Genomic DNA, 10,121 nt, shown 5'->3' with positions numbered 1-10,121 from the left:
GATGTAAAACACCTAGCACCCATGACCTGGCAGGTGGAAGCCACTAAATAAATGGCCGTGTCCTCTATCTGTCAGCTTCTTTAATGCACAGCATCTGGTGTGGAATAATACTGTGTCTCAGCCAATGTTTTTGGATTGGACAGAGAAAGATGTGACATACTGGGGGTATATTAGGCTTCTCCATAGTAACACAGCCAATAGAGAGAGACTTATTTTAGGGAATTGGATCATGGGCTTGTGGGTGCTGACAGTTCTGATGTCCTTTGGGCAGGTCGGCTGGCTGGAAATCCAGGTTGCACTCTAGAGACCCAAATCTGCAGAGCAGGCCAGCAATGTCGAGTCTCATGCAGGGTTTCTCAGGCTGTAGTCTTGAGGCTAAATTGTTTCATCCTCAGGAAGCCTCAGTCCCTGCTCTTAAGCTTTTTCAACTGATTGGATGAAGAAATTGCACTCCCCCCCTCCCCCGCTTCCCCATTATGCCAGGTAATATTATTCCCTTAAAGTCTACTTGGAGAAAAGTTATGACCAACCTAGACTGCATATTAAAAAGCAGAGACATTATGTTGCCAACAAAGGCCTGTCAAATCAAAGCTATGGTTTTTCCAGTAGTCATGTATGGATGTGAGAGTTGCACTATAAAAAAAAGCTTAGTGCCAAAGAATTGATGCTTTTGAATTGTGGTGTTGGAGAAGACTCTTGAGAGTCCCTTGGACAGCAATGAGATCCAACCAGTCCATCCTAAAGGAAATCAGTCCTGAATATTCATTAGATTGACTGATACTGAAGCTGAAACTCCAATATTTTGAACACCTGATGTGAAGAACTGACTCATTGGAAAAGACCCTGATGCTGGGAAAGATTCAAGGTGGGAGGAGAAGGGGACAACAGAGGATGAGATGGTTGGATGTTATCACCAACTCAATAGACATGAGTTTGAGTAAGCTCCGGGAGGTGGTGATGCACAGGGAGGCCTGGCATGCTGCAGTCCATGGGGTCACAAAGAGTTGGACATGACTGAGCAACTGAACTGAACTGAACTGAAAGTCTATGGATCAAGTATCCAAGTACCTTACTCGCCCGCCATCTAGTGGCTATCATCTGAAAAATGGGGCACCAGAGCCAAGCCAAGATGACTTTTACTTTCTTCATCACAGTGGGGAAGCAGTACACTGAGACATCACGTCCCAAACAGAATCTCTGGCCAATGGGCTGTCTCTCTAGCTTTACTCATCTCAGGTAAAATCTGTTCCCTGGCCTCAGAAGCCATGTAAGATAACGAAGGAATGTTGAGGCAGTGGTGATTTAAGGAGAGATTTGGTATGATATCTTTTTTCATTTGGGCCCAGTGACTGCAGGGAATGAAATGGGGTGGGGTGGTGAAGGAAATGAGATGATGAATTTATTGCCCCAGCCACCTCCCTGCCCCCAGGTAGCTGACTTCAATAGGTCTAACTGGTATTAATGCCTTTGTGTGAAGACTCACTATTAACACCACGTGTGTGGTATGAGAAATTTGGTGGGCAAAGCAGATAGCATGGCCAAATATTCATTTCTCAGAGTGGATGGAGGGAGAAGAGAGAAAAGAATGTTGATCCATGGGTTACTTGTGAGTCAGTTTCTAAAATCTCACTATTTCTTCACAAGGTGTGTGTGAATTCTTTTCTTTATCTGAGAATTGGCTTTCTAGGTGAAGAAATATCATTGTGAGAGACTCCTTGTGACATGTGAAAAGTGGTTGGGAGGGAATTGGGTTGAGGTCATTTTCCAAATGTTTCACACCAAGTGTTTGTTTAAGGGGAGAGCAGTGGTCCTGAAGAACTGAACTAAGTGGTTGAAATACAGGATCAGTTACTGAAATGTGAAGAGACTCTTTCTGGGATGTGTGTTCATCCTAGCCTGTGGTCACAGGCAACTCACAGGATTTGAACCGTGTCTTCCTAATGTGTTTTGTTCCCTGCCCTTGAATGTGCTGGAGGCTGCAGTTCCCATTACTAAAGTTCCAAAGTAAGTTCTCTGAGGAAAGTAATTTCTAGAAACAAGAAGTGCCTGGGAAGCTGCTCTAAAGTTTTAATATAGCCTGTGATGTAAGTTTTGTTAGCTTCACCCAAGATATGATTATTCAAAGAATATAGAGATGCACCTACTTCAGTATCTACCACCGGATTTTTCAAATGAACATACAGTAAGATCGGCCTGGTTTTCTTTCTTATTTCTTTCTTTATTGTGGCTGCACTGAGTCTTTGTTGCTCTACGAGGGCTTTCTCTAGCTGTGGAGAAGGAGCACTACTCTCCAGGGGTGGTGCACGGGCTTCTCATTGCAGAGACTGCTCTTGTTGCGGAGCATGAGCTCTAGGCTCGTGGCTCCAGTAGTTGGAGAAGGCAGGTTCAGGAGTTGTGACACACAGTCTTAGCTGCTCTGTGGCACGTGGAAACTGCCTGGACCAGGGACTGAACGCCTGCCTGTTTCATTGGCAGGTGGATTCCTTTTTTTTTAATCATTAATTTATTTTAATTGGAGAATAATTCTTTACAAAATTCTGATGGGTTTTGCCATATATCAACATGAATCGGCCACAGTTATTTATATGTCCCCTCATTCCAGAACTGGGGGTCCCACCTCCCTCCCCATACCCTGCTTCATGCATTGAACTTGTTCTGGTCATCTATTTTACATATGGTAATGTGTATGTTTCAATGCTATTCACTCAAATCATCCCACCCTGCCCTTCCCCCACTGAGTTGAAAAGTCTGTGGTATAGGTCTCTGTCTTCTTTGCTACCCTGCCTGTAGAATCGTTGCTACCGCCTTTCTAAATTGCATATAGATGCATTAATATAAGTATTTGTCTTTCTCTTTCTGACTTACTTCTGTCTTTATAACAGGCTCCAGGTTCATCCATCTCATTAGAACTGATTCAGGTGTGTTCCTTTTCAATAGCAGGGTAATATTCCATTGTGTATATTTACCACCACTTCCTTATCCATTCATCTGCTCATAGACATCTAGGGTGCTTCAATGTCCTAACTATTGTAAATAGTGCTGCAGTAAACATTGGGGTACATATGTCTCTTTCAAATCTTGTTTCCTTGGGGTGTATGCCCTGCAGTGGGTCGTATGGCAGTTCCATTCCCAGTTTTTTAAGGAATCTGCACACTCTTCTCCATAGTAGCAATACCAGTTTGCATTCCCACCAACCGTGGAATAATGTTCCCTTTTCTCCCCACCCTCTCCAGCATTTATTGTTTGTAGACATTTTGATGATGGCCATTCTGACCTGTGTGAGATGATACCTCATTTTGGTTTTGATTTGCATTTTTCTAATAATCTGTGATACTGAACATCTTTTCATGTCTTTATTAGCCATCTGTATGTCTTTGGAGAAATGTCTGTTTAGGTCACTTGCTCACTTTTTATTGGGTTGATCATTTTTTTTGATATCGAGCTGCATGAGCTTCTTTTACATTTTGGAGATTCATTCATTGTCAGTTGTTTCATTTGCTATTATTTTCTCCTGTTCTGAGGGCTGTCTTTTCACCTTGCTTATAGAATCCTTCGCTGTTCAAAAGCTTTTAAGTATAATTAGGTCCCATTTGTTTATTTTTGTTTTTATTTCCATTACTCTGGGACGTAGATCCTAGAGGATTTTGCTGTGATTTATGTCACAGAGTGTTCTGCCTATGTTTGCCTCTTAAGAGTTTTATAGTTTCTGGTCTTACATTTAGGTCTTTAATCCATGTTGAGTTTCTTTTTGTGAATGGTGTTGGAAAGTCTTCCAGTTTCATTCTTTTACACATAGGTGACCAATTTTCCCAGCATCATGCATTGAACAGACTGTGTTTTAGCTATTGCATATTTGTGCATCCTTTGTCAAAGACAAGGTGTTCATAGGTGCAGGGATTTATCCTTGAACTTTCTGTTTTGTTCCATTGATCTATATTTCTGTCTTTGTGCCAGTACCATACCATCTTGATGACTGTGGCTTTGTAATATAATCTGAGTCAGGAATGTTGATTCCTGCATTATACTCTTCTCTCTCAAGATTGCTTTGGGAATTCGGGGTCTTTGGTGTTTCCATACAAACTGTGAAATTATTTCTTGTAGTTCTGTGAAAAATACCATTGGTAGTTCGGGATTGTGATGAATCTACAGATTGCTTTGGGTAGTAGACTCATTTTCACTATATTGATTCTTCATTCCAAGAACATGATACATTTCTCCATCTATTTGTGTTATCTTTGATTTCTTTCACCAGTTTTTTTTTTTTTTATATTTTTCTGTATATAGGTCTTTTGTTTCTTTACGTAAATTTAGTCCTAAGAATTTTATTATTTTTGTTGCAATGGAGAATGGGATTGTTTCCTTAATTTCTCTTTCTGATTTTTCATTGTTAGTGGATAGGAATGCAAGGGATTTCTGTGTATTAATTTTATATGGCAGGCGGATTCTTAACCACTGGACCACCAGGTAAGTCCTGGCCTGCTTGTCTTTGGGTGTGAAGCTTTCTGAGCTCTGACACACGGCAAATTCCAGTGATCACCACCATGACCAGGACCAGGCCACGTCCATCACCTTGAAAATGCCCAGGAGCTGCCACTTTCTTGTTTATCCTTCCACACCTGAATTCCTGACAAAAGGATCTGTCTGCCTTCACTACATTTTGTCCTTTGCAATTTCCAATTCCTTATGTATTCTGAATATAAGACCTTTCTCATAATTGTGATTCACAAACATCTTTCCCCTAATAACAAATAGCTTCCCTTTTCATTACAGGAGACAGGAGTGATGAAATCTACTTTTCCTCCCCACCCTCAGAGCTCAATGTTATGTACCCAGCAAGTGCCCATGAGATTCTTCAGAAGTGAAAATGAATTCTGCTGTCTGCCCATCTGTCTCTCAGGTAGTCTCCAGAGCTATCGTTCTCATCTCTGATCCCCTACCTGAATGGGAAATATAATAGAACTGTCTAAGGATAGGTGCTGTATCTTTTGCTGTGTTTTTCCTCACACTAGTATTTCCATTATCAACCAAGAAATGACCCGCAGTCTGTTCTCAATATAAATCTGGTCAAATATAGAGCAAATGAAAAGTACCTGATTTGTTCCAGGTGCTTTACTTTATCATTGTGTTGTGCCATGATACTGATACAGTACATGAATTGTTTTCTGTGTGGCACCCTCCCTTTTCATTTAGCATCTTATTGTAATAACTATGTTATTATACATTTTAAAAAGTTTTGTAGGCTAGTTTACATTCATTTTGGGCTTCCCTGGAGGCTCAAATGGTAAAGAATCTGCCAGCAATGTGGGAGACCTCGGTGCAATCCCTGTGAGACCCAGGGTCAATCCCTGGGTCAGGAAGATCTGCTGGAGAAGGGAATGGCAACCAACTCCAATATTCTCGCCTGGAGAACCCCCATGGACAGAGGAGCCTGGTGGGCTACAGTCCAGGGGGTCTCAAAAATCAGACAGGGCTGAGCGACTAACACTTTCACTTTACCCTCATTCCCATTATTTTATTGCATTCTTCTCTTGGGGATAGGAAAGCATCCTGCAAACCAGTGTGCAAAATACAATCTGACAGACTTGAGACCTGAACGGAGGGACACTCTTGGAGGAACCCGGGGAAACTTGGCAGCTGATTCTTCCTCTATGTGCCACAGTTCTCAAAGGCAAAAATGAGGGAAGTAATACCACCTGCTTCTTGGGTGGTGTCCAGCATCTACGCAGCAGGATCTTAGCTTGGCACTTGTCCCTGTCATGTTATTATTGTAGGTGGCTCGGATGGTAAGGAGTCAGCCTGCAATGCAGGAGACCCAGGTTCAGTCCCTGGGTTGGAAAGCTCCGCTGCAGAAGGAAATGGCAACCCACTCCAATATTCTTGAATGGAGAATCCCATGGGCAGAGGAACCTGGCAGCCTACACAGTCCAAGGGGTCTTAAAGAATCTGACAGGACTGAGCAACTTCCATTTCCACTTCACATAAACATTTTCAAGTCAAAACTCACTGTCATAATAAAGGTCTTTTTAAATCCAGCATTTCCTCTAGGATGAGAAGCAAGACAAGGGAGCTCACTCCCGCCCCCATTATTCAATATATCAGCTTATATTATTTTATTGTAATTTTAAGTGTCAGTGGGTTTGTTCAAAATTTCCACAAAGGGCTGTCTGAAGGGCTCAGCTGCAGTTTGAAGCAGCCAACCCTTGCAAGCGGAGAAAAATATACAACACTTCTTGTGGCAAAAGGCTTCGTCGCGTTTTTTTCAATGGCGAAGGGCGGGGGAGAAACGGAATGGCAATACTTGGAGCAACACTGCCCCCTGCAGATCACAGAAACCAAAACGCCACAAGGCCGAAAGAAAATCCACCCTTTCTGTTGGGTTTTCGCGCAGAGGACTGGACAGCGTGGACGCGGAAGTTGAGGGGGATGCCCATGAGGACCAGAGAAAGGAAGAGATCTTCTCGAAGGGGTCCGGCCAAACCACCTGTGGACCGCGGGCTCCTCTCCACTGGCCCACGGAACCAAGGCAACACAGGCAGGAAGTCAGGGAATCCGGGAAATCCGGTGCTTGGTGGGCGGGGCTGCGCGCAGGAACCCAGTGAACCGTGCGCCAGTCTCCTGGCCCGGGTCGGTTGGGAGTTTTCTCCTGGACCCTGTTTCTGAGTCTTCATTCACTGAGCAACCTGACCGGGTATGTCCGGGTCCTGTCGCCCACTGCCGAAGCCCCCAAAGTGCGGGACCGGTAAAAGTCCCCTGTATTTCTCCTCCCGCCCACCCCAGGCCTGTGGAGGCGTTCCTCCCGTGGTACACTCACTGTTCTCTCAGCCCTCACTCTTCTGATCCGTCCTCATTGCCCAGGAGGCTCACCCGGTCATCCTGGAGACTCTCCATCCTCTTCGATTTTCCCTTCCTCCTCACCGGAGCATCCCCCTGCCCATGGTCCCGCCCCGGGCATCAGGAAAGACCGCGCCCCTCATGCTCTCCTGTTTCTAGCCTTCCTCCCTCTCATCACCCTCAACATGATGTCCTACCCTCCAGCTCCCTGGCTCTAGTGCCAGTGCACTGATACCAGAACCTCCTGGAAACCCCTACCTCACCTACCACATGTCCTTCAACACTACCCGCCAGGCCCCTCCTGGATCCGCTGAGCCAGGGCTGGAAGCTGTCCCCCGCAAACACATCTCTTGTGCTCCTTGCACCCTCCTGCCTATCCATGTCCTGCCTGTGTCTGAGCACTGGAGCGTTGAGGAGCAAACTTTAGAACTTTACAGAAGTGTTTTATCTTAAATCCCTGGCCAGAGTAGAACTGCTGTTTATTTTCACTCTCACCTACCTACACTACTACACTACACAGTAGTGACCTTCCTCCATCCTCATCACCACCAACCCCACAGGCCAATAATTCGTGGAGAAGGAAGAAGCAATCCCGTGGGATTTCTCAAGTCTCCCAGTCCCAAACTCCATGTTTCTGCCCTGGCAGTCAGCTGCCCCTCTGCACGTGTGCTCCTGACTACATCCAGCCCCTCACCTCTGCTCCGGATCCCATGCCTTGCACCTTCCCAGGGACTTTGCACCTGCAGTTATCACTCCTCTGTCCTGAACCAGAACCTGTTCCCTCTTCATCCCGGCATTCCACAGCACAGAGGGAAACCCACCGTCTTCCACCCTCTTCTGCAGCTCCTGGCACATTACCAGTTGCCCTTCAAAGCAAAACTGCTTCAAATTCTGCTGAGAAATTGTCTCCTCAGCCCCCTTCCATGGAGCTTTTGTCCCAGTCACTCCACTGTAACTGGTCTCGTCATGGCCATCATTAATATCCATACTTCCTGATCCCACAGACACTCTTCAGTGCTCATCTAAGACAACATCTCAGGCATCTTTGGCATATTTGACTCTTGTGTTCTTTATCCCTCTGTTTTTATATTTCAGGGGCGTGGGGCGTATGTGACACCAAAGTATCCTAACTGAACTCCACAAGGTACACGTTCTACACTGTGCCCCCTTTGACCTGGGTATTGTTTGGGAAGTCTTGGGTCAAATGAAAGACAAGCCAAAGGAAAGAGCATCCCAGTCACAATGGGGAATGGCCCACACAGGAACTGGCAGGCAGAGGCGAGAGAGCTCAGACAAGGGAGGTGTGACAAGAAATGAACACCAGGGACAGGAGGATTCCACCGTATTCACACTTGGGACTCCAGGGGCACAGTGTACAGTGACCCAATGGAGTCTTTGGGCAGAAGGGTGGATGCAGTTTAGGAATTTCGTTTTCTGGAGCTGATCATGGTTCCTGCTGCGGTGGAGGTGAGATCCAAGGGAGGGACCTGCATCACTTTAGGGAGAAATGTGGAAAGGGACTGAATCCAGAAGAAGCCTAAGCAGGCAATGGGTTAGGGGACCTTGCGGCCCAGGAGTGGACGTCCCCGCCCAGGGATGGGCTGGACGATGATGCCCAGATTCAGAGGGGTTTGCAGATACAAGCAGGGTGGCTGAAGCTCAGTCAGCCAGGGAGCACTGGGTCCACAGCAAGAGGAGGGAGACAAAAATGCAAGTTTCACCACCCCCACCCATGGGCGGTACAGGTCAGCATCAACAGCTGGAGCCAGGAGAGGACAGTCATTTTTCCCTCAGGGAACACTGAGGCCTCTGTGAGGAACAAACGTATGCCGTGTTATAGACTCCTTCTCCCACATGACTGTGAGCCTTGTAAGTGACATATACCCTTGCTCCATCGCTGAAAGAAGTAGAGAGCATTCTCACCAGAATAGACTGAACATTTGTAACTGTGGATATTCAGTTGGTTGCATGCAACCACACATTCCAAGTCAGAAGCAACTTCGGTTGGGTTTTCCCGTTACTAACCAGTATGAAGGGTGAACACTCATGAGGAAGATCAGATCATCCAGGGAGAAAAAAATACATTAAAGTGTCCATGGAGTCTAAGGAGCATACATTGAAACTGTGATCTCAGCAACCCACGTCCCCTCCACCACCAGTGGGGCCCAGAGGGAGAGGAAGGAGGTCTTCCTGAAACTCCACTGCTGCTTTGAAAATACTACACTCCCCTCTCAACATGAATACTCACCTGTGAAGGTCATTCCAATTCTCCACTCTGTCTTCTAGTCAACAGTCCTGATGATGCTTTTTGAACTGGCGTCCCGGTCTCTTTGGTTTGGGGAATAGAAAATAGCATACCCTGCAAGCACCCAGGCCTCTACTTCCAATACCCTGAGTCTTTCATTCCCTTCAAGCCATGCTTCTTGAAGGTATAGACTCCAGGAGCATCCTTATGTGGTTACCTCTTGATTCCTCCTCTGAGTGCCCATCCACAGAACATCCCCTTGCTAACGTATCCCAAGAGCTCCATGGGCCAAACCATAGTACCCAGTGCTGTATTGTCCACAGGCAAATTCTGTCTTCAAAAACACTTTCTTTGGTCAGAGTCTGTGACAGCAACCATCCTGGTTTTCCTCCTCCCTCTCAGTTCATTACTTAGAAATCTCCTTATTGTCCATTTACTTTGCTGCTGCTACTGCTGCTAAGTTGCTTCAGTTGTGTCTGACTCTGTGCGACCCCATAGACGTCAGCCCACCAGGCTCCCCCGTCCCTGGGATTCTCCAGGCAAGAACGAACATTGGAGTGGGTTGCCATTTCCTTCTCCAATGCATGAAAGTAAAACGTGAAAGTGAAGTCGCTCAGTCGTGTCCGACTCCTAGCGGACCCACGGACTGCAGCCCACCAGGCTACTCCGTCCAGGGGATTTTCCAGGCAAGAGTAATGGAATGGGGTGCCATTGCCTTCTCCGATGACAAACCTAGACAACATGTTAAAAAGCAGAGACATCACTTTGCTGACAAAGGTCTGTAGCGTCAAAACTATGGTTTTTCCAGTAGTGATGTACAGATGTGTGAGTTGGATCATTAAGAAGGCTGAGTGCCAAAGAATTGATGCTTTTGAATTGTGGTGCTAGAGATGAGACTTGAGAATCCCTTGGACAGCAAGGAGAACAAACCCGCCAATCCTAAAGGAAATGAACTCTGAATACTCACTGGAAGGACAGATGCTGAAGCTGCAATACTTCGGCCACCTGATGCGAATAGCTGACTCATTGGAAAGGACCCAGATGC

Source organism: Bos javanicus, unplaced genomic scaffold (genome assembly GCF_032452875.1).
Source record: "Bos javanicus breed banteng unplaced genomic scaffold, ARS-OSU_banteng_1.0 tig00002795_1, whole genome shotgun sequence".
Classification (NCBI taxonomy): Eukaryota; Metazoa; Chordata; class Mammalia; order Artiodactyla; family Bovidae; genus Bos; species Bos javanicus.
The sequence above is the reverse complement of the archived record's forward strand: the minus strand, read 5'-3'. Positions refer to the sequence as shown.